Raw genomic sequence first — 26,240 nt, 5'->3', positions numbered from 1 at the left:
TCTAAATGTTGGATCACTTTATCCATTGATAGATGAATGGATAAAGAAGTTATGGTATATATATACACCATTATATGGTATATGTTATGGTATATATATACACCATATATATGGTATATATATACACCATTATGTTATGGTATATATATATTCCATTATGCTATAGTTATGGTATATATATATTCCATTATATATATATAAAATGGAATATTCGTATATCTATTATATCTATTATTATATATTATATATTATTATATATGACATATTATATAATATATTATATATTACACAATATAATATATAAATTATATTATTATATAATATGTTACATATTACATATGATATATAATATGCAATATATTGCATCATATATCACATGTTAATATATTATGTATTACATAGTATATATTACATATATAATATGTAATATTATATAACACCATATACGATATGTGATATATTATATATGATATATCATGTAATATAATATGTATTACATATCATATATAATATGCACGATATATTATACATAACACGCATATATAATAAGATACATATTACATATAATATATCATATATATTATATGTCGCATTTCACATGTTATATGTTGCATATTATATAATATGCGATATTACATATATTATATATGTAATATATAATATATCATATATTATGTATGTCATATATAATATGTGATGTATTATATATGATGTATATTATATAATCTTTATATATGATATATTATATGTAAGATATATTATATAATATATTATATATTATATAATATTATATAATATTCCATTATGTATATATAATGGAATATTAGTCATAAAAACGAATGAAGTAATGCCATTTGCAGCAACATGGATGGACCTAGAGATTATCATACTAAGTTAAGTAAGTCAGACAGAGAAAGACAAATATTATATGATATTGCTTATATGTGGAATCTAAAAAAAAAAAAAAGATACAAATGAACTTATTTACAAAACAGAAGTAGATCCACAGACATAGAAGACAAACTTATGGTTACCAAAGGGGAAGGGGGAGGGGAGGGATAAATTGGGAGGACGGGATTAACATATACACACTACTATATATAAATAGATAACCAACAAGGTCCTACTATATAGCACAGGGAACTATACTCAATGTTTTGTAATAAGCTATAAGGGAAAAGAATCTGAAAAAGAATATATATATATATATATATATACACACATATACATATATATGTATGTATAACTGCATCACTATGCTGTACATCTGAAAGTAACATGACATTGTAAATCAACTATACTACAATTACGATAAATAATTTTTTTTAAAAAAAAGAAAAGATCTGGGCTTCCCTGGTGGCGCAGTGGTTCAGAGTCTGCCTGGCGATGCAGGGGACGCGGGTTCGTGCCCCGGTCTGGGAGGATCCTGCATGCCGCGGAGCGGCTGGGCCCGTGAGCCATGGCCGCTGGGCCTGCGTGTCCGGAGCCTGTGCTCCGCAGCGGGAGGGGCCACAGCAGTGAGAGGCCCGTGTACCGCAGAACAAAAAAAAAAAAAAAGAAAAAAAGAAAAGATCACCTTTCTCCACTCCACTTCAATGTCACCTTTATTGTATTTCAGGGGACCATATATGTACAAGCCTATCTCTGGACTCTCTATTCTGTCCCAGTGGTCTACTTGTCTATTCTTGCACCAATACCATATGTGACTTAATTACTACAGATTTGAACAGGTCTTAATACCGGCAGTGTAAGCCCTCCAGCTTTTTTTTTGAAACTCCCCCTCCACCCCCATGACAAATGAGGAACAACGCGAGATTATCCACAACCATCACTTCCACTCCACATCCCGGCTGCTGTAGACCATGCAATAAGGCAAGGGGGGAGAAGGTTCTGTTATCATCCCATTTTACCAGATGGGAAATCTAAGGCAAAGAGATGTTAAGTGACTTACCCAAACCAAAGACACAGCTCATAGGACGTCTTAGAATCTGATCTCAACAAGTCTGGCCCTTGAGCCTATATAGACTCTATTTTTATTTCTGTGATATGCTGCTTCTCAATATTAAATCTTCATTTGAAAGTTAACTTTGGCAGCAGTAGGAGGGCGGTTTGAGCCTGTGACGGGAGAAAATTCAGACAGAGATGACTTAGGAAAGCATCAGTGGCAAATTTCTGAAACAGAGCAACAGCAACGGGAATGGAGAAGAAGGCGTGGATTTGACCGACATCACTGAACAAGGACAAGATTTGGCAATTCACTGAGTCGCAAGATGGCTGAGAGTAGGAGGAAGAAAAGGCGGCCAATGACTAAACCCTGCCGGAAGGTTGTACTGTTTTCTTACACGGCACTTTGCTGGGGAAAGGACACAGATATACCTATGCTCAGCTCTGTAGGTGTAGGAGCCCTTGCAGTGGGCTTGGGAAGACAGGGGTTTTAAGTTACAACAATGAAAACCACTCGAAGTTCAAGTTTATGTAGTCCAGTTCCCCAAAAGTCCCTAAGTTATTTCTAAACCATGGCTCCAACCTCCCTCTCTATTTCTCTGTAGCCCCATCCTTCATTCCTTCTTTTTTCTTTCTCCCTTATACGATTTAAATGCAGAACAGTTCAGCAATTGTTTTTTGTTTGTTTGTTCTGTTTTCTGGGTTTGTTTTTGTTCTTTTGTTGTGTTTTTTTTTGGCTGTGCCACGCAGCTTGCGGGATCTTAGTTCCCCGATCAGGGATTGAGCCCTCGCCCTGGCAGTGAAAGCATGGAGTCCTAACCACTGGACCGCCAGGGAATTTCCTTTTCTTGTTTATGATGCCCCCTGGATATCAGCGTCCAGTGTCAACAAGTTTATCAAAGAGAGTTTCCTCTCCAAAGAGGAATTCTGGTGCCAGGTGTTAGGAGCCCGCGTTTGTTACTCCATTACAGAACATCTGGTCTTTCATTATATATAAATTCGACTCTAGAGAGGTCTACCCTGGGGCCTGATGTCCTCAACTATGAACGGTTATATTCATGTGTTGACTCTGTATTTTAATTTATAAACGGAAACCTAAATACAGAGCTCTTAAACATTAGCGTGAGTTGACAATCACTTGGGGAGCTCATAGAAATGCAGGGTTTAAGGCTTCACTCTTCAAGAGTACTTTAGTAGGTTTGGAGTAAGGGCCCCAAATCTCCCTTTCTGGCATCTTATACTCAGCCCTTATCCCAGACAGTTTTGAGAAAGGTGGTTCCGGCACCCCGCTCAGAAGCAAGGCTTTGGTGGGTGTGGAAATGCTCTGGTACTCCACCCACAAGGCAGCGAGCCTGTTTCCACTGCCCAAGAACAACTGGCCTTGGATAAGCACTAGACGTAGTGGATCACTCTCCCAACAACCCTATGGAATAGGTACTATTATCCCCTTTTCACAGGTGAGGAAACTGAGGCTCAGAATCGTTCACTTGCTCCAGGTTTCACAGCTAGTACTCGGCCATTCACTGACTCATTCATTTCTGCACCACCGTACGCTCTGCACTGTTCTAGGTGTCAGCGGGTGACAGAACAAGAATATGAACTCAACTCCGGGCCCATGTTCTTCACCGCAATGACATTATTTCTTCCTAAACATTGTTCAGACAGCTTATAGACCGTGGAGGCTGTGTACAATGATACGGCAGAGGATGCAGGTAGGAAGGAGGCTTCATTGCACTGGGCCAGTGCCTGTGGCGACTTGTGGGCCTGCAGGGGGCATCCGTGGGTGCAGAGGCATGAGGAGGGGCCCCTCCAATCCTCCAGGATGGTAACATCAGGAGCAGCGGGAACAACTCCCACCAGAGCTGGGAGAACTGGGATTGAGGAGAGAGGGGAGTTCCTGTTCAAACCTGTCCACCTTCTCGGAACTCCTGTCCCCCTTCCATTTCCTCTCTCTTCTTCCTTCTTCAGCCCCACCTTCCCTTTCCCATTTCTCCCTTGATCTCCTCTCCTCTGGCTCTCTTGCTAGGTGTTCCAGGAGGTCTGGGTTCCTGGGAACATATCTCCTGGGAGGTCCCCTTCTCTGGGAGTATGCTTACAGATTCGGTCCCACCCCTGGACCCCAGGACCAGTCGTGACAGGAGACAGTGTGAAATTGCTCAGCCATCTCTCACCTGAGCTCCACTTGGGTTCAGGGACCATGTAGGGGGCTATGAGAGCCTGAGGGGAAATGAGGTCTCTGCTCCCAAGAGGCCAAGGACACAAAACCTCCCCCAGAGGGGGAGGATGAGACGATAAAGAAAGTGGGAAAATGTTATGAAAGAGATACAAAGGGATTCCACCCAAATGCCTTCTCGATCTGTCGCCTTTTCTACATTCTTACCACCACTGCCTTGGTCTTTTGTTTAACTGTATCCTTGTTCACCTGGTTCACTGCAGGGGCCTCCTTTAGACCTGCGGGCACCAGCATCACCTGGAGAGCTTGCTGAAACATGAGAGTGGGGCCCTATGTCCAGGGTTTCTGATCCACCAGGTCTGGGTTGGGGCCTGAGAACTGGCATTTCTAACAAGCTCCAGGTGACCTGCTGTTGCCACCCAAGCACCCCACTTAGAGAATCCTCTATCTTCCCCAGCAGAACCACTTGCCGATCTGCTCTCTGCTGCCTCTGGGCCTCTGAGACTGGGCTCATGCCGTCCCTGCTCCCTGGGATGCCCTTCCTTACTCTCTGGCCACCTCCTAGCAGTCTTCAAGACTCCTTTTAGCTCTCCCTGCAACCCTTCCTCCCGTCCCTCTGCCCCCACGCAGCCCAGCACCCTCTACTTTCAGGCATCCGTCACGTGTCACACTGGCATGTCTTCTTTGCCTTTCTGTCTGCCTCTCCCACTAGACTTCCAGCTCTCCAAGTACAGGGACTGAGGCAGGAGATAGATGGGCTCCGAGCTAGACATTTACAACTGGCCTCCTGTTCACACTTCCTGGGGTGAGAAGAAGATGGCCTCCAACCAAGACATTCATTACCAGCCCCCTGTTTACATCTTCCGAGGCAAGAGACAAACGGGCTCTGGACTGCATATGTATGACCGGATCTCCTGTCTATATTTCAAGACCCGCACTTCGATATAAGAAAACAACAACAGGAATAGGGTAGATAACTGGACACTGGACACTTTTATGAGGGACAGAGAGGGGCTAAACCCTGTTAAAAGATCAAGAGGTCATACATTTCCCATCCTTGGGGCAAGGGAAACATTGCACATGTGCAGAAAGGCTCCTTGGGGGTCAAAAAGGAGGGGGCACCACCCCATAATATGTGATGCTAAGGCCGTCCCATAGGCCTCTGGGCTAAAATCCATCTTGGAATAAAAGTTGCACACGCATATTGGAGAGGGTCCTAGGGCAGGGCAGGTGTGGAAAAAGAAATCAGGTAACTGGCCAAAGGTAAACAAAGACCCGGAAGAACTGCCCTATATCAATGACTTAACCGTCTCTTTACTGAGCTTCTCCTCATTAGGGAGGATGCCCACACCCTTTCTCTCCGGGTATGCATCTCTGCCTTGCTTCTGTCTTAACTAAACAAACTGTTTCTCTACGTGCTCTCCCGCTTGTTGTTGTGCTATGTCTCTAACAATAAATTTGGTACCTGTTTTTACAGTTTTTGCCTCCGTGAGAAATGCATTTTTCACTGGGGGGCAAGAGCCAGGGGTGGTGGTGGCCAGGATTCCTGGTTTTCATCCAGGCTACCTGGGTTCAGTTCCTGGGCAGGGAAGTAAGATCTCGCTTCACGCCACCACTCACTGCTGCCTCTCCAGGACGAGAACGAGCCCAGAAGAGTGTCTTGGAATGGACACTTCATCCATGTGCCCAGACTGGTCCTCTTCTGTCCCATCTTTCTCTCCGGGCTCCCACAGTGCATGTACTCTTGTGTTTATCTGTTTATCCAGGGCACTGAATATCAGTAACCTACAGAGCTGTGCACCACTCTCCTTCTGAAGTATCAGCCCTGAACCATTTTTGGTCCAGTCTCAGCGAGATGGGGCCCAGTGTCTGAGCCTCTGCCTTTGTGTGAATTCCCCTCCCAGCCTGCTGTCAGTTCACCTGCCTGCCACTGCAGGTCCCTTCTAGAAGCCACAGCAGATATCTTAGAATGTGCCCCTATGCTTCTGATGTGGCAGCATTTCCAAAAGCAAAGCGTATCAGCTTACTGAACCCTCTCCATCAGGCCAGCTAAACTCAGTCCTGTGGCCCTAACGAGAATGGGGATTTCAGAGAAGACGGGAGAGGTGAGCTGCACGTGTTAAAAACAAAAAAAAGGCAAAAATCTTTTCCTTAACATTTTCAGCAGCACTATAGCAGCAGGCACTATTTTAAAGTCTTGGATAATTCAATCTTAATTATATGATATGCAGAGACAGTAATAAGTTTACAAATCTGCCAGCAACACGAAACCCATATGTCTTAGAAAATGTTACCCTTTCCCTTGCTTATTGTAGGACTGGGAACTTGGGAAATTGTGAGCAATTAAGAGGGAGTGACCACATGGTGGTTCAGAGGAATCCTCCAGAGACAAGGAAGCCCATGGAAACAACAAGTCTGGCTGGGTGGGTGAGGGGCACCTGAGGGCTAGAGAGGCAGCATGGAGCTCACAATTGTTGATTGATCCATCCCAGCTGAATATGATCCAGAAAAGCGGGTCAGGAGAGCCAAGAGGCCTAACATGGATGCCAAGAGGCCTGTGGCAGCTTTGAGAAGGAGAACGCTGTGGGAGAAACACAAGTGTCTCCGAGCGCCTCGAGCCTTGGTGGGTAGAGCTGGTGTGGACCTTGGGATCCAGCAGTTCACAGGGCTCCCAACCTGGGTCTCCACTCATCAGCCAGATGTCATTGTATAAGTTACCATGGGTGTCCCTTGGCATTGTAAGGTCCGTTGGCCCGGGTGAAAGGAGGCCCCGGGGGTAAGAGAAAACATCCACCAGTATGAGGTAGGAGAGGCATTGGGACATAACGACCTCACCTGTTCTGGGAATCAACAAGAGACTCTAACTTCCTGCCCAGAAAACAATGGGGCTGAGGGGAAGGGAAAATGGGCTTACGCCCCACAACAGACCAACCAACACCTGGCCCTGCTGTATCCTCACCAAATAAGGAATTACCCTGTATAGCAAACCACCCCCTCCCCTTGCAAGCCGCCTTCTGCTTTTACCCCAGTAAAAATCCCCCTCATCCAGTACTGGGAGCAACTTCTCTGGCCCCTTTCTCTCGGACCAGTGAACCTCGCCCGGGAGCGCTCCCTAATAAAGCTCACTTGAAGCTTTCCTTCCTTTCGCGGTGCCGTTTGTTAAGATCCGACCTTACAGGCATCTTCCTTGCAGAACAGGGTAAATACCTCCCTCTTGGGAATCATGTTGGAAGTAACTGACACAGCACACGTGCAACCACCAGCAGATGTAGGTATGCAGTTAATATCCATTCATTTCCTTCCTGGCCTCCTTTCTTCAGGAGAGGATAAAATGCTTTCACTAAGGTCATCTGTGATTGATACATTTCCTGGCCCGTGGAGGGTACGTGGAAGGTCCCTACCGGCTCCAGGAAGGAACAAATAACTGTTTCCTACTAAATCAAAAAACCAAAAGCACAGAGAGGCTAAGTAAGTTGGCAAAAGCACACAGTAAGTAGATAGTAAGCTGGACTTTAGACCTAACAGCCATCCAAATTCAGCACAGCTGAATTCAACATGAGAGAACAAAACTACAGTGCGAGGCTCTGTCCCTTCATCTTCATTCTGAGGTTGCACTATTTTACAAGAATGTTTATTTCAAAGAGGATTAAAAGAAACACCCAAAGAGCTGAAGGAGTGTGAATGCCTGATTACAGTCTTCTTTGGATAAAAAAGAAACTTTGCTTTTGTGGTATGTGTGTTTAGGCAGATTAAATTCATGTTGATTACAAACCCCAGGGTAGAAGGAAAATAAATATGTTCATAAAGACTAGGAGTTCCCAAAGGGGAGGAAGAGGAAAAACTCATTAGTTAATACCCTGATGCCAGCTGTCTTTAGGAGAATCCAGATAGATCTCACCATGGCACCCCTGTGCTCAGAGACCCTCTGTGGATGGCTCCCCATTTCCCCAGAATACCCATGCTCCCATGCACGGCACTCACGACCCTCCTATCTGAACCCGAAATATTTTCTCTTCCACCTCCTTCTCTTGCACCCTCTCCTAAGTCACACAGCAGAGGGCTTACTGTGCCCCGAACACCTTCCGAGCTTTGCTGCCTGAGGGTCTTTGCCCCTCCCCTTCTTTACCTGTTGGGAAATGCTAATCAATCTTTAAAGCCCAATTGAAATAGCTAAATCCTCTCTAAGTCCTTTCCTAGCACCTTGGTAGGGAATGATTGCTTCCCCTGCAGCTCCAGAGCCTTTGGTAGTTTTCTTGTTCCATTCATCGAAATCTGCCTTTTATTAAAATGACATTTATTTGTGAACATGTCTGACTTTCCCTCTGAATCTGTAAACACCCTCTTGGTCCCCCACTCACAAGGCCCCGCACATTATAAGTGTTCAAAGAATGTTAATTGATGGAAAATGATTTCAATAGAGGCCCAGATGAATCGGGTATGGATCAGTTATGCAGTGGGGTCATGCCTTAAAAGATACAGAAGTATAGCTATCGGCATTTGCATTTGTGCGACCCTGGTGTGACCACAGCTACTCACAGGACGTTCCGTCTGCTTTCACGCATCTTCCCGTCTCCTTGCCGTGGCTTAGGTGGGACCATGCACGTATTTAGCCAATGGGATACGGCCACAAGTGATTCTACTAAAGCAATGGAAAGCCCACGTGTGATCCGCCCAGGTTTTCCTCTGCTGCTGCGGTGACTGACACGGCCGTGGGGTTCAGACAGTGCAGCTACCAGATGGCAGTGCTTCCATCACCTGGACGCCTGAGCGACCCATGTGCAGCAGAGGGACGGTGCATAGGTTTCAAAAATGAGAACTGAAGCTTTGTTGTGTTAAGCCACTGGGATTTTGAGCAAAACACAAAACAAAGATGCCAATACCACCTGTAGAGTCTGCTGCGACCATGAAATGATAGCACAGAACCTGCCACAGTCTTTGCATACAGTAAATCCCTGCTCAATACTAGCTCCGTCTCCCCTTCTATTCTCCCATGTGGTGACCTTTAAACTTTCCATTAGTAGATCCAGTTATTCAGCAGAGTGGAAGTTGCGATGGAGCCCAGAACACGTGGTGTTGCACCTGCTCTGAGTGTGGCCCAGATGAGTGGTCTCGGAGGAAACTCCAGCAGGACCAGCGTGAAAGCTCTGAGCCTCCACCATGGATGTGGAAGTGGGGAACCCAGGGGTGCCCCCAGTTTGGTATTTTGACTTCTGGCTTGTTTGCCCTCTCTTACATCATGGAAACAATGAATCCTTGCCTGGGTGGGGCAAGAGGGTGAGGCAGACAGAGGCATTTCTGGGCGTCTGGTGTGATGGACAGGGCAGAGAGCTAGGGGGCTGTGTCTGCGGTTAAGAGGTTGTGAAAAGAGGTGAGGCTTAGGAGGTTCCCGGAGAAAGAAAAGCGTCTCCTTTAATCCTATTTGTCCTGTGGGAGTTTTCCCAAACCAGACAAAGGACATCTTATCTAACGCTCAGTAACATACAGACACCCAGGGCGGTCTTCGTGTTCTCTTTATACTCTGCCACACACTTGGCTGCACAGATTTTAAGAAAGACAAAGGTTGTTTTAATAGCATTAATGAGGGGTGATGGGCAAATCATAATCTTATAACCAAAACGGTTCACTCATTTGTGTCAGTTATTGAAAGCGAAGACTCTTTGGTAAGTAAAGAAGAAAAGGACTTGAAATTGCTTGCCACCCACCTCCTCCACAGGAGAGCTGTGAGCATTAATGAGGTAACATCTCAGTGCTGTGATCACCCTGGAAAGCAGCTGCTTTGCCAGTTTCAGATGTTCCTGTGACTTGCTTAGGCAGAGCTGAAGGAATGATGGGGGTGGGAGGCTGGCCACTACATGTGGTGTTTTTGTTCTGGGGCTCCCAAGTCACTTCAGAAGCAGAACGATCACTGAGAAAAAGCCCAGGGAGAATGGAGCACACAGTCTGGATTCTTTTTCCCACAATGCACTTGCCTTTCTGGGGGACCCTGGTCTCCATGCGGTGCCTTGCTGTGAGTTCACGTGGCTTCAGCGGCTGGCTTTTAGACACCTTTGGAGGGACACATTCAGAACTTGCAAAAGCTTGTTGGAAACATGTAACTAAATAAATACCATTAGCATAGTAATGAAATGAAGATAAAGCATAAAAATGTTGCATCCTCTTCCTTGCCAAATAGCTTAAAATGCTTCCAAGGGAGGATTTCATTGGTGGAGAGCTGTGTGTATAACTACTGGAGTGAAGTTGGGTGGCAGAAAATAATCACAGTAATAATAACTGTCTTTTCTTTGTAAAGCAATTTAGAACTCACAAAGCACACTCCAGGGCTTCCTTGGTGGCGCAGTGGTTGAGAGTCCGCCTGCCGATGCAGGGGACACGGGTTCGTGCCCCGGTCCGGGAAGATCCCACATGCCGCGGAGCAGCTGGGCCCGTGAGCCATGGCCGCTGAGCCTGCGCGTCCGGAGCCTGTGCTCCGCAACGGGAGAGGCCACAACGGTGAGAGGCCTGCGTACAGAAGAAAAAAAAAAAAAAGCACACTCCATGCACTTTATCTTCTGCAGTCCTACAACACTGAATTCAGGTAAGCAGGTGAACCTGATCGTGATTGCCTCCATGTCACAGGTGGGAACAACCACGCTCTTCAAAGTGAAAAGTCTGAGCAAAATAGCTAATAAAGTCTTCTGGTTTCAAATGCCCCCCCCCAACCCCTGGCTTTTTTTGTCCTACCAAACAAAAAAAGAAATATACCAAAATAAAAAGCAAAATATACCAAGAAGAATAACAAAGACACATACTCAATGATTTAAAAGAAGGGCTTCCCTGGTGGCGCAGTGGTTGAGAGTCTGCCTGACGATTCAGGGGACCCTGGTTCGTGCCCCGGTCCGGGAGGATCCCACATGCCGCGGAGCAGCTGGGCCTGTGAGCCATGGCCGCTGAGCCTGCGCGTCCAGAGCCTGTGCTCCGCAACGGGAGAGGCCACAATAGTGAGAGGCCTGCGTACTGCAAAAAAAAAAAAAGAGAGAGAGAGAAACAATGTCAGGAGTGATGGGGAGAGGCTTTATAGAGGTGTAAGACGTGATTTTTAAACAAATTTTGTTTGTTTTTTTGCATAAGGAAACTGGTATATTTTGGTGGAAGAGAAGAGAACACAGACTTTTTTCATGTGGAAGAAGAGAACGTGGGATCTCTAGAGGCAGGAGAGAAGCTAGTGCTTTGCTAATCTGAAGATACAATGAAACCTCTCTTGGTGCCAAGAGAGGGCACTTGGATAAATTACAGTAAGTCCCCTACATACAAACCTTCAAGATGCGAACTTTCAAAGATGCCAACGTGTGTTCCATCAGCGTCAGGTGTGAGTGAAATTGCAGCCTGCCCTCCATCTTCTATTGCTGACCATCCTTCAGCTCTACCATCTCCCACCTCCTCTCCCTCTTCCAGTCAGTAACTCTTCTTAACTGTTCACTCCATGCCAGCCCCATATGCCAGCTGTTTTACTGTACGACTATATTTTTCAAAGTACTGTACTATAAGATTAAAAATGTTGTCTTTGTGTTTGTTTTGTATGTATTATTTGTGTGAAAAGTGTTATAAACCTATTACAATACAGTATTATATAACCGACTGTGTTAGTTGGGTACCTGGCTAACTTTGTTGGACTTACGAACAAATTGGACTTACACACACACTCTTGGAATAGAACTCGTTCATATATAGGGAACTTACTGTAGTGGAAAAACCTCAGAGTGCATAATTAGTTTAAATTTGACTCAAGAAACCATTAGAACCTGCGTAAGTTTCTAAGAAGGGTTGTGACAGGAGCAAAACGCTTGAGGGAGATGATTCTGACAGCACATGAAGCCATGCAACAGGAGGAAACAGGTGTGTAATTGGGAGATGTCGTGGAGAGAGAGGTGACAGAATGCACTCCCAGGAAGACAGACAGGAGTTGCACTGGTCTTTAGAGAGGTACCTGGGGTGGAGGAAGCCGTATTGGAGATGGACAATCAGAGTCACCTATGAACCCACTTGAATGACAAAAACCTCATGCTTGGGCTTCCCTGGTGGCGCAGTGGTGGGGAGTCCGCCTGCCGATGCAGGGGACGCAGGTTCGTGCCCCGGTCTGGGAAGATCCCACATGCCGCGGAGCGGCTGGGCCCGTGAGCCGTGGCCGCTGAGCCTGCGTGTCCGGAGCCTGTGCTCAGCAACGGGAGAGGCCACAACAGTGAGAGGCCCGTGTACGGCAAGAAAAAAAGAACAAAAAACTCATGCTCTACTCCCCTGCTTTCATGCATATCTTCAAGATTCCAGATAGACTTTCTAGGGGTTGGGTGTGTATTGGAAAAGGCACTCCAGGTGATTCTGACATGGGATACAAAAAAGGATGAAAAATAAGACCCCAGTCCCAGGAGAGTTGAGGTCTCACACATGAGTAGCTAGATAGTGAACCAGAACTGCACGATGCTGTGCCATGTGGTATGACGGAGGTATGCAGAGAAATCTCTGGAAAGTCACGTGAAGGAATGATTCATCCCACATAGAGAAGAGAGGGTCACAAAAGGTATAGATGAGTCGTTCTCATCCCTGGCTGCACATTTCAAAACACCAGTTAAATCAGGCTCTCTGGGGTGGGACTTGGACAGTAGTATATTTTAAAAGCGCCTCAAGTGATTCTAGTGCAACTGGGGTTGAAAATAGTTGTTCGATATCAAAGTTATCCCAGCCTTTGTACAAGGAGTAGATGTTTTCTAGGTAAAAAGAGTAATGGAATTGCTAAAGGCACAGAGATATGGAAGGAGCATGTTTGGAGAATGGAGAAGAGTCTAGTGTGGCACTTTGGTGATGTGGAGGACAGACTGGAAAGGTAAGCTGGGGCTGCATGGTGAAGATGCTGGCAGCAGTGGCAGAGGAGAAGGAGACAAAGAGGGAGGGGGAGGAGGAAGAACATCGTCCTCAAAGTATTGGCAGCATGTTTTTCAGAAGAGTGATAAGAGAGACCCATTTTATAACAACTCTAGAGGGTGAAGATGGACAAAAAGAGACATAAGGATATCTAACTTTGTCTTAATTTCTTTGGGCCAGGGGAGCCGTTTTTGCCTGTACTATAGTTGTGATAAAGCAATGGTCATCGAGTCTTGGAAAGTATCATGCTTGATAGTCACAAAGATGAATGTCTTCATTCTCCATGACGTTATGTTTTTAGTAGAATGAAAAGTGTCGGCGCCCACGTCCCTACCAAAGTACCAGTGTGAGGTTTTTCTCCCTTCCCCCTCCTCTGAAGATTAGAAGTGATTTCAAGACTGCCAGTCCTTTCCAATTTAAAAAGAGGAATTTAACCCCTCTGCCCCAACCCTTGGTAACAATTTCAAGCAGTGCATTCATATCCTACACACTTAAAGGCAGGCATTTCAAAGGCAGTCAGACAATGAGGCAGATCTTTGCCCCGGGGTCCAGGGAGTGCTATGTGGGCTTTGAGTCTTCCCTCTTCCCTGTCTTTCCCTTTCTTTCCTTGTCTTTCTAAGTGGTCTTAATATTACACTTAATATTAGCTTTTACTGAATAATTTTATTTCTGTTTTGAAATTTAAAAGCTGGTGAATGAAAGTTCATATTTAACCTTTTTTAAAACCTTTCAATTAAGTTGATTTTTACACATATGTTCTTGGATCGTGTGCTTTTCCTCTTTCCTCTCCTTCTGTGAATCCTAGTCGTTCATGCGAAGTGCACAAACACAAACAATTTCCAGATAGTAGTAAAAGTGTAATGGTGGGTAGGAACACTGAGGACTTGAGGTTTGCAGATGCTTGATTTTATTTTTAGACTCAGATGGATTTCCTTCTTCAAGGCACCCTTCAAGTATTCATTGAACACCCACTGAGTACCCACCGTAGATCAGGCCCCCTGGGTTGGGGTGGGGGACACAGTCAGTCCTTGGTCCCATCTCATCTTCCTAATAACTTTAAGATATAAGTAGGGGTGGGCTTCCCTGGTGGCGCAGTGGTTGAGAGTCCGCCTGCCGATGCAGGGTACATGGGTTCGTGCCCCGGTCCGGGAAGATCCCACATGCCGCGGAGCAGCTGGGCCCATGAGCCATGGCCGCTGAGCCTGAGCGTCCAGAGCCTGCGCGTCCGGAGCCTGTGCTCCACAACGGGAAAGGCCACAACAGTGAGAGACCTGCGACCGCAGGAAAAAAAAAAAAAAGATATAAGTAGGGTACAAGATTATTTTTACATAATGAAACCGGGGCCCAGAAGGGTTGAGGGCACAGATGGAGGCTAAACAAATATGGATCCCAGATCATTCTATCTTTGGAGTGGTGCTCAAAGCAAATCCTTACATCATGTGACACGTCTCAATAGCACCTGAGTTACTGCGGAGGTAGTGGCAACTAATAATTTACATTACTGTAATGGAAAAAGTGACATTTCTATTATGTATTATTGTTTTGAGATTTTAAAACATGGACTGAAAAAAATGATAGAACCTGGTAAAGCAATTATTTAACATAGGGAATTAAATACTTCATCCCTAACTGTTGCCTGTTGGAAAAGAACAAAATGTTTTAATAAGACACTTCAATAAATATATTTTTTAAATTTAATATTTTAATAGAACATTTTCCTCAAAAATCCTTTTATAATTACAAACCCTTAAAAAGTATTAATTGATCCAAGGACTATTAAATTCCATATGGTTTGTATTTATATTTTTAAAATTTTAAGTAAGAGCACTGATAACAATGAGGATGATTTTTTATTTTCATATAACTATCTTAAAACGTTGAAGTACCTTGAAATCATTAGACACTAAAATATGAAAATTCTAGACTACAAGGAATCTTTCTGGCTTAACCCATACCAGTGTTTTATACCTTAAAAAAAATTTTTTTTTTTACCATATCCTAAGGGATCCTGTAATTCTTTATAATCTCAACTCACTCCTGAGCTTCATTTAAAAAAAAAGCAACAGCAAAATTTCTGAGCTATTGAATAGACACATAAATAGTTACACTTTCCCATTTTACTCACTGCTATGTTCTGTTCCTTCACCATGCCATGTCTTCCTTTTTCCATTGGGTAATAGAGGCGATTCTGATAATTTCCTTAAATAAATTGAGGTAGCTAAAGTGTAATTCATTAACTTCATATTTTATGTTTTCAAAGTTGAAAGTTTACCCGTGTGGGGCTTCCCTGGTGGTGCAGTGGTTAAGAATCTGCCTGCCAGTGCAGGGGACACAGGTTCGAGCCCTGGTCCGGAAAGATCCCACATGCAGAGCAACTAAGCCCGTGCGCCACAACTATTGAGCCTGCACTCTAGATCCCGCAAGCCACAACTACTGAGTCCGTGCGCCTACAGCCCGTGCTCCGCGACAAGAGAAGCCCACTGGGTAAGGAGCTAGGGCTAGGAGCTAGCTCTTTTTGGTTTTAAGCCACAAATCACATTCACAGTCTCTTCATCCTGAATCAGACATTTTCAAATGCACATGCCATGAAAGCTGGGTTCTTATTTCTATATCTCTAGAAAAAGAGCAGCTGTATTAACTCTCTTCTCCTTTGCGAAATGCTAGCTTTCACTTCATAAATCAGAACCTTAGGAGGTTGGATTAAACATTTGAAAAGTCAGTTGCGTTGCAATTTTAAGCACATTTAAGTAAGTTAAAAATATATTTTATTATTTCTTTCTATAATAGTGAACACTAAAGATGGATGCTCTTATCAGTTGGGAAACCAGCCATGGGTATAAATAATAAATCTGTTTGTTCTGGACTTTTATGAGATTTTCCCTTCTCTTGGGAACCCAACCTTTCTGTGGTTTACCCTGTAATGTTCTTCCCTGACTTACTCTGCCCTTCTGCCCCAACCATGATTGATTGGCCCAGGAGAGGGCACCTGGAAGTAGAGCCAATGAGTCTGTTTTCTAGGATTTTTGGCCTCAAAACAAAAGAGGTCAATTAGAGTTTCTCTACTGACACAAACTATAAGATGTGAAACTTGAGACTCACAGTGGACATATTTCCCACCACTTGGATAAATCTGGTAAAACAAATAGAGATGAAAGATCTTGGATGTCTCAGGCACCAGTTGCTACACCCTTTCCCAAGTGAACTTGTAATCCTCCAGTTAGCCATCCTTGGGGATCTGCTTTTCTTTATTCCCAAGATAAAGTATTTTGATTGTGGAGGTGGGAGAGGAAAAAAGGAGGAAGGGAGATCAAGTCTTCTCTCCTTTGAGAAAATCTTCTCTGGAGGTAGTTGATTTTATTTATTTATTGAATTTTATTTTATTTTTTTTATACAGCAGGTTCTTATTAGTCATCCATTTTATATATATTAGTGTATACATGTCAATCCCAATCTCCCAGTTCATCCTACCACCCCCACCCCCACCACTATCCCCCCTGGTAGTTGGTGTTAAATCAATCTACTCATGACAATGCAGCAATCACCACAGGTGATTATTTTAAAGTTTGCAGGCTAGAGTCTGCAATCAACTGTTTACTGAGTTGTCTGCCTCCTTTTCATCAACTAATTGACCCATACCTTTGATAATAAAATCATTTTGGGTGAGGATCAGAAGACAAAAAGTATGTGTTCACGTGTGTGTCCTAGGACATCTGGAGCACAGGTGCTTCATGATTAAAATGAAACGATAGTGAGTACTTACTATGTGCTTACGTGCATTGTTCTAAGAGTTTATATGTAGCAACTCATTTAATTCTTACAATATCCTACATCAAGGTAGTTGTTGTCTTCCCTATTGTATAGTTGAAGATACTGTGGCTGAGAGAGGCTAAGTAACTTGTCCTAGGTCACACAGGTAAAATGAGTGTGGCGTCAGTATTCAAATCAAGACAGCCTTGCTTCAGAGTCCTTGCTCTTACTGCCCATGGCACATGATTTTTTATGATAGGATGCAGGATACAGTGCTTCACAGGAGTGCTTTCAAGCCCCAAGGGATCACTGGACTCCTCTTGGGGAAGGAACGTTGTTTTAGACCTGCGGCCATTACCTGCCCATGGTGGGTCATGGGCTCAAGTATGTGTTTAATCGTCATCATCTGGGGCTTGTTGGAACAACCTAAGCTGGAATCCGAAAGGCATTAGTCAACCCTGTTGTAAGAAATTCTGCATTTAGGGAGTTATTAGAAGCACAAGGATTTCCTTACGCATAGTAGACATCTAATACACAATTGATGAATAAACAAATGAGCAACAACTAGTTATAAAGACTGTCTAAATGTATAACAGGGATCTAAAACTTAATGGCCCACTTCTGAGTGGCAGGATTACAGATGATTTTCACTCTATGTTTTCAGCTTTTTAACCAAGAACGTGTAAACAGACACGTTTACCTTTTTTTAAATCAGAAAAAAAGTATGTTTTAAAAGAGGAACATTCAGAGGCAATAATGATTGTGTTGGGTTTTGTTGCATCTTTGTGCTTTATACCCCAAGGTCCAGAAATATTTCATGTGTCCTCAGTGTAAAGTTTAATATAGGTCCTCAACAAGTACTTGTTGTCATGATATTTATTAATAATATATTCCATTTCTATAAGACCCTGTCATTCTTGATTGAAAAAAATCATACAGTTAGAAAATACTAAATGGAACTCTTAGAACACTGGAATTAGAAAAAGTACAAACGCTCACGGACACATGTATTAATTATATGTAACTAAATAGTAGTTTGAAATCCTAATTTTTTCTACATTTTTTGTATCTTTCAATTCAAGCACATCCTTCGTCACCTTAGGGAAAGGCAGAGGCAGGTAGGAAGTAGAAAGAATCTATCAAATCTCCAGGCTTGTGTTTCAAAAAGTCTAATTCATTAAGGATGATAGAGTCTGAGGTAGAGAGGGCCTTCCCAAAACCAAAAAGAAAACATTCCCATTTGGATGACAGAATCGAGGACTGGAGTGTTGGAATAGCAGAGTCCTCTCTGTCATTACCCTGGTGAGGGGGCAGGGCAAGATGTGCTTGGGACATGGGACCATGGGCACCAAGGGATCGTAGCCTTAGGGACCCATCCTGATACCCCAACATGGCTTTAAAGCAGTTGGCCTGAATGTACCCAGCCCTCCTTGGCCCGAGATAAGGCTCTTACCTCTGCATGGAAGACTGGCTGATGGTCAGAAGGAGTTACCCCAGTCTAGGCTGTTATGGGCTAAGTTGTGTCCCACACCCACATTTATATGTAAACGTAACCCCCAGTGCCTCAGAGTACGATTGTATTTGGAGAGAAGGTATTAAAGAGGTAATTAAGGTAAAACAAGGTCATAGTGGTGAGCCTTAATCCAATCCTACTGGTGTCCCTATATGAAGAGGAGATTAGGACACAGACATGCACAGAGGGAAAACTTGTGAAGACATAGCAGGGAAACAACCATCTACAAGCCCAGGAGAGAGGTCCTCAGGAGAAGCCAACCCTCTTGACACTTTATTCTTGGACTTCTAGCCTCCAGAACTGTGAGACATAAATTTTTGTTGTTTAAGCCACACAGTCTGTGGCACCTTGTTATGACAGCCTGAGCAAACTAACACACACTGAGTCTACATGTGATCTCAGGACCTTATCACATCCCTGGGAGGACCACTCCAGGAAGATCGAGGCAGAAAAGCTGCCAATCTTATAGGATTAGGGCTTGGAATAGAAACTCAATTGTTTAATGGAGAATAAAACCTTATTTCTTCCACACCAAAACTTGAGTTCTATGATTCAAACTTATTACTCACACTATTTTGTTTCATGTTGATTTTGCTGCATTATATTTGAGGGATCTGATTTTATTTCTACTATTTATTATTAATTCTTTTTTTTTTTTTTTTTTTGTGGTACGCAGACCTCTCACTGTTGCGGCCTCTCCCGTTGCGGAGCACAGGCTCCGGACGCGCAGGTTCCGGATGCGCAGGCTCAGCGGCCATGGCTCACGGGCCCAGCCGCTCCACGGCATGTGGGATCCTCCCGGACCGGGGCACAAACCCATGTCCCCTGCATCGGCAGGCGGACTCTTAACCACTGCGCCACCAGGGAAGCCCTATTATTCATTCTTTTTAATGTGTCTCTCTTAGAACTCATTATTTTATGACCCATTGTGAAGTTGTTCGAAATCATCTAGTACATTTCTCACTTTCTTTTTTTCCAGTAAGCTAGGTTATAGGAAAATTTGTGTGAATTGTTCCAAACTGTATATATATATATATATATATATATATATATATATATATATATATACATGTATATATACACACATATATATATACATGTACATATATATATATATATATATTCTCAATAGGAAATCTTCACAAAGAAATTCCACTATAGAGACAAGACTTGGGAGAAGGAATTGGAAACCAGATCCCCCAGTTTGCAGCTGATTCAGCTGATGGAAGGCAGAATAAACCACCAATAAATAGTGAGAACAATGGAAAAGGCTTGGAGACTTTTGTGATTTTATCAGCAGATGGCAAGTGTAATTTAATATAGACAAACTAATAATTAATTGGGGAGCAAGGAGGCCAGTCCAGTGATGTGCCTAGGCAGAAAATAATCCTCTAACACAGAGATCAAGAAAAGGATTTAGGGATTATTCTTGAAAAATCATTAAAACCCTCAGTCTAGTGCATAGTTCTGGGAACAAAAGCGAACACAGTGGTAGCAAAGAGAAAGCACAGAAACTGGAGGTGGCAACCGTTAGTTTGAAAAGGACTTTGATCTAGTCAGGAATCTCACCATGTTAGCCATTAGGATGCAAGGAGGTGACAGAAGAAGAATAAAAACTCAAGAATCAAATGTATTCACTTACATAAGAGGGACATGAACTCAAATACCTCCAAGGACCAAGCAGGTGAGTAAATGTGTGAGTTGTCATGGTAAGACTTCAGGGAAGGGTGGGGACTGGGTCAGAATGGAGGGTGCTTAAAGGCTTTTAGATTCACGTATGTGAGCACGCCTCCTCCCTAATCCGAAGGTCCCTGGAGGATAGGGCTGTGTCTTACTCAGTCTTGTATCCTGCACTGCATTAAGCATAGTACTTTGCCCCATGAAGATTGGTTGAATATGTTGCAATGAAGAAGCTGCTCTATGCCATACATAGCAGAAAATGCTGCTGACAATTGCTGCGTCTGTTCCTCTCTGGCTGCTGCGTCTGAAGTTGCGTGTCTAAAAGAGCTTGTGAGTGGGCCTGAAAGCCCACTCTGTGCCTGGCTCAGCCTCACAGCACCTGATTTGCATGCAGTGTGTAAATTATTTCTGTCTCTGTTATGTATAATACTGCATTTTCTCTCTTCTGTCAGCTCCTCCCATTTAGCTCGGCCTTCCTTCATCCCAGATTTTCCCCTTTCCTTTTTTTAGCAACATAAAAAGGAATTTCTCAGTTGGTTTTTCCTTTTCTGTCTTCTCATCCTGTTTTGTTTTGCTTTGTACTCTTTCCTTTTTCTCATTATACCTATGCTACAAAATATGGGAAACAAAAACCATCTCAATGAATTATGTCCTCAGGTTGTGTGATATTCTGGTTAGCAGAGTTTGTGTTTAACTACCTTTTTGAAAGGTAGTTGAAACTACCTTTGAAACTACCCTTTCAAATGGCACAATCCTTTTACGGTAGGTAAGAGAAATAGGTTAACAATTAAGAAGTACATTAGGCTGATCTTAATGTTTATTTATATTTTTTGACATTCACTGATATATACAAAAAACCTACGACATATATATGTAAATTATAAAGCATAATAATAAATGAATAGCTATGAACCCACCTCTTAAGAACTAGAATGTTAAAAATACAGTTAAAGCTTTTGTATTTTACTTAGTGTTTCTTTGGTGCCTACCAGTCCTGCCTTGGGACCATTACTATGAGCATCAGTTACAAGTGTACCATACTCTGGATGCACAGCGTAATGCTTTTGTCAAAATATAAAATAAGGACTTGCCTGGCAGTCCAGTGGTTAAGACTCCATACGTCCAATGCAGGGGGCATGGGTTCAATCCCTGGTCAGGGAACTAAGATTCCACATGCTGTGAGCACAGCCAAAAAAAAAAAATGTATATACATATGTATATAATATATATATGCACACACACACACATATATATTATATATATTTTTATATATGTGTATTTATATATATATATGAAATAAGAGTCTGAGTTGTTCCTTGCATCTGTCTCCTCTTCTCCTTCCAGATTCCATTGCTGAGGCCCAGCCTGGAGACATTCATCTAGACCATGACACCAGCCCCTTTACTTCTCTCTCTGTCTCTGTCTTCACCCAGGGTTGAAACTGCAGCTGGATGATGGGGCAAGCCAATAGGGCAGTTGTGGATGGGGAGATTCAGTCTACTAGAGACACAAACATATTTGAACCAATTAGAAATATGGTGCCAATTAGCTGAATTTTTATACAACTCTAAATAACCAGCGAAGTGTGAATTGATTCTATCTACCTGCTATATTAGTTTTCTATTGTTCTGTAACAAATTACTACAAACCGAGCAGTTTAAAACAACACACAGTTACTCTCCCACAGTTTCTTGGGGCAGGAGGTCAGGCAGAGCTTGGCTGGCTCCTCTGCTCAGCTCTCACACGGCTGTGATCAAGGCGTTGGCTGGGCTGCATTCTCATCCGGAGGCTCAACCGGGGAAGGATCTGCTGCCTAGCTCAGGTTGCTGGCAGAATTTGTTTCCTTGTGGTTTTATCACTGAAGGCCCTAGCTTCTAGCTCTCCGTTAGTATGAGGCTGCTCTCCCATCCTAGAAGTCATCTTGCCACATCCAGCCCACCAGGGGAGTCTCCAGCTTCAGCCTGCTGAGATGGAGTCATATATAATGTAATGTAATCCAGAAGAGTGACATCATGTCACCTCTACCACATTCCATGGGTTAGAAGCAAGCCACAGTTCTTTCCACATTCAAAGGGATGGGATTGCACAAAAGTGTGAACACCAGGAGACAAATCCTTGAAGGTCATCTTTTAGGGTCTGTCCACTACATATGCCTAAGTAGACAGTGATTTGGAGTAGGAAAAAAAATCCTAGTCAGCCATATATATATATATATATATTTTAAAGTCTCTTCCCAAAGATTATGTGTGATTATAATTAACTGAAAGTTGGCTTTCCACGGAAATTTTAAAACCAAAGAATGCATTGCATAGTGCTGACTGTTTGGAAGGAGTGACTTATTTTAGTATCTAAAATGTAAATCCTTTAATGTGCTCTCCCAAAAGTTCTTTAGTTTAGAAAGTCATAAAATAGAACTGATAAATGCAAGAGAACTATATACAGAAGGAACTTTTTTGCCAATTTTTTTTTTTTTTTTTTTTTGCGGTACGTGGGCCCCTCGCCGCCGCAGAGCACAGGCTCTGGACGCGCAGGCCCAGTGGCCATGGCCCACGGGCCCACGTGGGATCCTCCCCCGGACCGGGGCACGAACCCGCATCCCCTGCATCGGCAGGCGGACCCTCAACCACTGCACCACCAGGGAAGCCCCAATTTTGCCAATTTTTTAAAGGACAATTGATTCTGTTTGGGCTAGGAAAATTTAATCTGTTTATGAATATTATTTTTATCAAAAAGAATATTAGTTTCTTCCTGTCTGCACTAATAAAGGTTGAGCCAAAAAATACTGGTTTATAGAGATGCCAATTAATTCGTCAGCTTAGGATACCTGCATGTTGTCAGCTTTTGCTCTAACTTCTACACTTTCATCAAAGCTGTTGGTCTAAAACAAAAACTTAATTTTGTCATTTCTCTGAATCAAAGCCTCTGATGATTTTCCATTGCCCTATACAATCAACTTTAAAGTCTTAAACCTGACTTTTATGTATCTTCAAAAATGACTCCAGTCTACGCTTACCATCTTCCTCTTCTTTCACACCTGCATCTGATGCTGTAGGCACACTGAAGAGTTCCGAGAGCACCAGAGCTCCTTCATGGTGCTGCCTCTGCATCTGTTACGTCCTCAACTTGGCATACGTCCATCCCCTTCTCTGGGAGTTCTAGAGATTTTGCTTTGTTCTACTAGATTCCTTGGGCAAAGTGCTTAATACTTAGTAAGTACTCAATACCTATTGCTTGAATAAATGAGTCTCAGACTATTCTTATGTAAAATGAGAGATTGGATGAAATGACGGTTCCTTATGGTTCTCTTTTTAAAATAATTACACGAACTTAGACAATGTAAGAGTACATATAAATAAATGAAAATTTGTGATTGAAATTCTAAATGCTACAGGATTTCAGAGGAAGGAGGTATCATTCTGTGTTGGAATAATCAAGGACTTTTTTTTTGGTACGCGGGCCTCTCCCGTTGCGGAGCAAAGGCTCCGGACGCACAGGCTCAGCAGCCATGGCTCACGGGCCCAGCCGCTCCGTGGCATGTGGGATCTTCCCGGACTGGGGCACGAACCCGTGTCCCCTGCATCGGCAGGCGGACTCTCAACCACTGCGCCACCAGGGAAGCCCTCAAGGACATTTTTTGCTGAAGAAGGTGGGATTTGAAACAGGTGTTGAAAGATGAGAGTGATTTTGAGCCATTGCTAGCATGACACCTTCTTCTTGTAGGCCTTCATTAAGTTTATTGATTTGAATTTTTGAATTGAATGATAGACAAAGGGGAGGTAAGTAGACTTTGTGAATGAAAAACACAACGAGATCAGAAGCTCTAGTGCAGGAATGAGCCAGATATGTGTGGACAATGAGAAAATTTTCCTGATAAGGGTGTGTTCTGTTCAACAGTGAAGATTAATTTTGACTATGTAGGTTGGGAACAAGATTATGGAAGATCTGAAAACTAAGGGGTGCAGACTGAATTTTGTACTGTAGTAAATAGTGAGTTATCACATGTTTTCACAATAGCGTGATAGAATTTTACGTTTGTTAGCCTGGTGATGGTAAGCAGGCTGGGTGGGAAAACAAGAGAATAAAGTCATGGAGATTAGGTAGGAAGCCTCAACTTGGATAAAAGTCATTCCTTATATTTCTTACATCTCTTTATGATTTAGAAAGCATCCAATAAGCCTATAAGAGAACTTCTCACAACAAGCCTCAGAGGAAGGTAGGGCAGACATTAATATTCTTATCCTATATAGAACTGAGATTCAATCTGGATTTGTCCAAAGTCACAGAACTGGCCAATAGTGTTCCTGGAACTCAAACCTATTTTGTGCCTTTTTAATCTCTAAGACCAGTATTCCTGTCATTAAGAAAGAGAAATGAAAGAGGAGATATCAAAAACTGAAAATATACAACTTTATAAGGTATAATTCACATTATGTAGCAGTAAGTTGTGGCCTGAATATCAGGAAATGTAAGTCCTAATCCTTGAGTTAATGTGATCTAGTGTGACCTTAAATAAATGTCTTCTACGGCCAGCTTCCTCTTCCTCATCTGTAACATGAAGGTTGTTCACAAAATGCTCTTTAAATTCATTCTGGCTCAATGGTCTTGGAGTTTGTGAGTGAGTCATCAGCTAGGGGTCTGGATGACCAAGTGAGGCTGGTATCACGGCAGTATGAAAATTGGAGGACAGCATCAATTTGAGGGCCAGGAATGATGAAATCAGGTTTGCACATCAGGAAAAAGTTAAAGGGAGTTGTTGGCAGAATAACAGTCCTCCAGATATGGCCACATCCTTATCCCCGGAATCTGTGAACATGTTACCTTACATGCAAGAGAAATTGCAGATGTAATTAAAATAAGTATTTTTTTGAGATAGGGAGGTTATCCTGGGTTATCTCGGTGGGAAGAGGGAGGAAGGAGAGTCAGAGTTAGAAAAGAAGATTTAACGACAGACGCAGACGTGAAGTAATTGCTGGCTTTGAAGATGGAGGAGGGATATGAGCTGAGGAACGCAGGCAGCCTCTAGATCTAGAAGAAGCAAGGACATGGCCTCTCCCCTAGGACCTCCAGAAGGCCCACAGCCCTGCTGACACCTTGACACTCGCTGAGACCCCCTCTGGACTTTTTTTTTTAAACGATTTATTTATTATTTATTTAATTTATTTTTGGCTGCCTCGGGTCTTAGTTGCGGCCCGTGGGATCTTTGTTGAGCCATGTGAGATATTTCCTTGCCGCGCGCGGGCTTCTCTCTAGTTGTGGCACACAGGCTCCAGGGCGCATGGGCTCTGTAGTTGTGGTGCGTGGGCTCTGTAGTTTGTGGCACACGGGCTCTAGTTGAGGTGCACGAGCTCAGTAGTTGTGGTGCGCGGGCTCAGTTGCCCCGCGGCATGTGGGATCTCAGTTCCCTGACCAGGGATCGAACCTGCGTCCACTGCATTGCAAGGTGGATTCTTTACCACTGGACCACCAGGGAAGTCCCTCCCCAACCCCGGCTCCCGGACTTACGACCTCCAGAACTGTGAGGCAATAAATCTGTGCTGGTTTAAGCTACCAAGTTTGTGATAATTTCTTACAGCAGCCTCGGGAAACAAATCCAGGGAGTGTCTAGGGAGGGAGGACTAATATTCACTGCCACCTACTGTATCCCAGGCGTTGATATCACAATAAGCTTGTGGGGGAATCAGTGTGCTCACTGTTTTATCCATCAGGAAAGTAAACCTGAGAGCGGAAGTAACTTGCCCAGGTGACACAGTAAGAGTGGGAATTCAGATTCCGGGCTGTGTGACTGCCGGTTCCATCATCCAATTTCCGGTATGAAAGGCAAAGTCCACAAGAAACCTGCATGGTTGCTTAATCTCGCAGTGCTGGAAAACCAGAGGAAATATGGTAAAAAATCAATGAACTAGGAGCTTGGGAATGGCGATGATCTAGCAACATTAAGATCTAGCAACATGAGGCAGGGATGGGCCAGCATCAACACTAACTCAGTGGCAGGTACATTTTACACTATTTCAATTAACCGTCACAAACCATGCTATGAGGTACATTTTATTCTCCCTGTTTTTATGTCTGAGGAACTGAGGCTTAATTAAGAAACTACCTTGCCCAAAATCCTTTAACTAATGACAGAGCTGGGATTTAAATACAAAGCTCACCTTTTTGACTAACAAAACAAAACAAAAAAACCCAAAAACTTTTATTTAAAAAAAAATGAGGGGCTTACCTGGTGGTGCAGTGGTTAAGAATCTGCCTGCCAATGCAGGGGACACGGGTTCAAACCCTGGTCCAGGAAGA

This window comes from Delphinus delphis, chromosome 6 (assembly GCF_949987515.2).
Source record: "Delphinus delphis chromosome 6, mDelDel1.2, whole genome shotgun sequence".
NCBI lineage: Eukaryota > Metazoa > Chordata > Mammalia > Artiodactyla > Delphinidae > Delphinus > Delphinus delphis.
Note: the sequence above shows the minus strand (reverse complement) of the source record.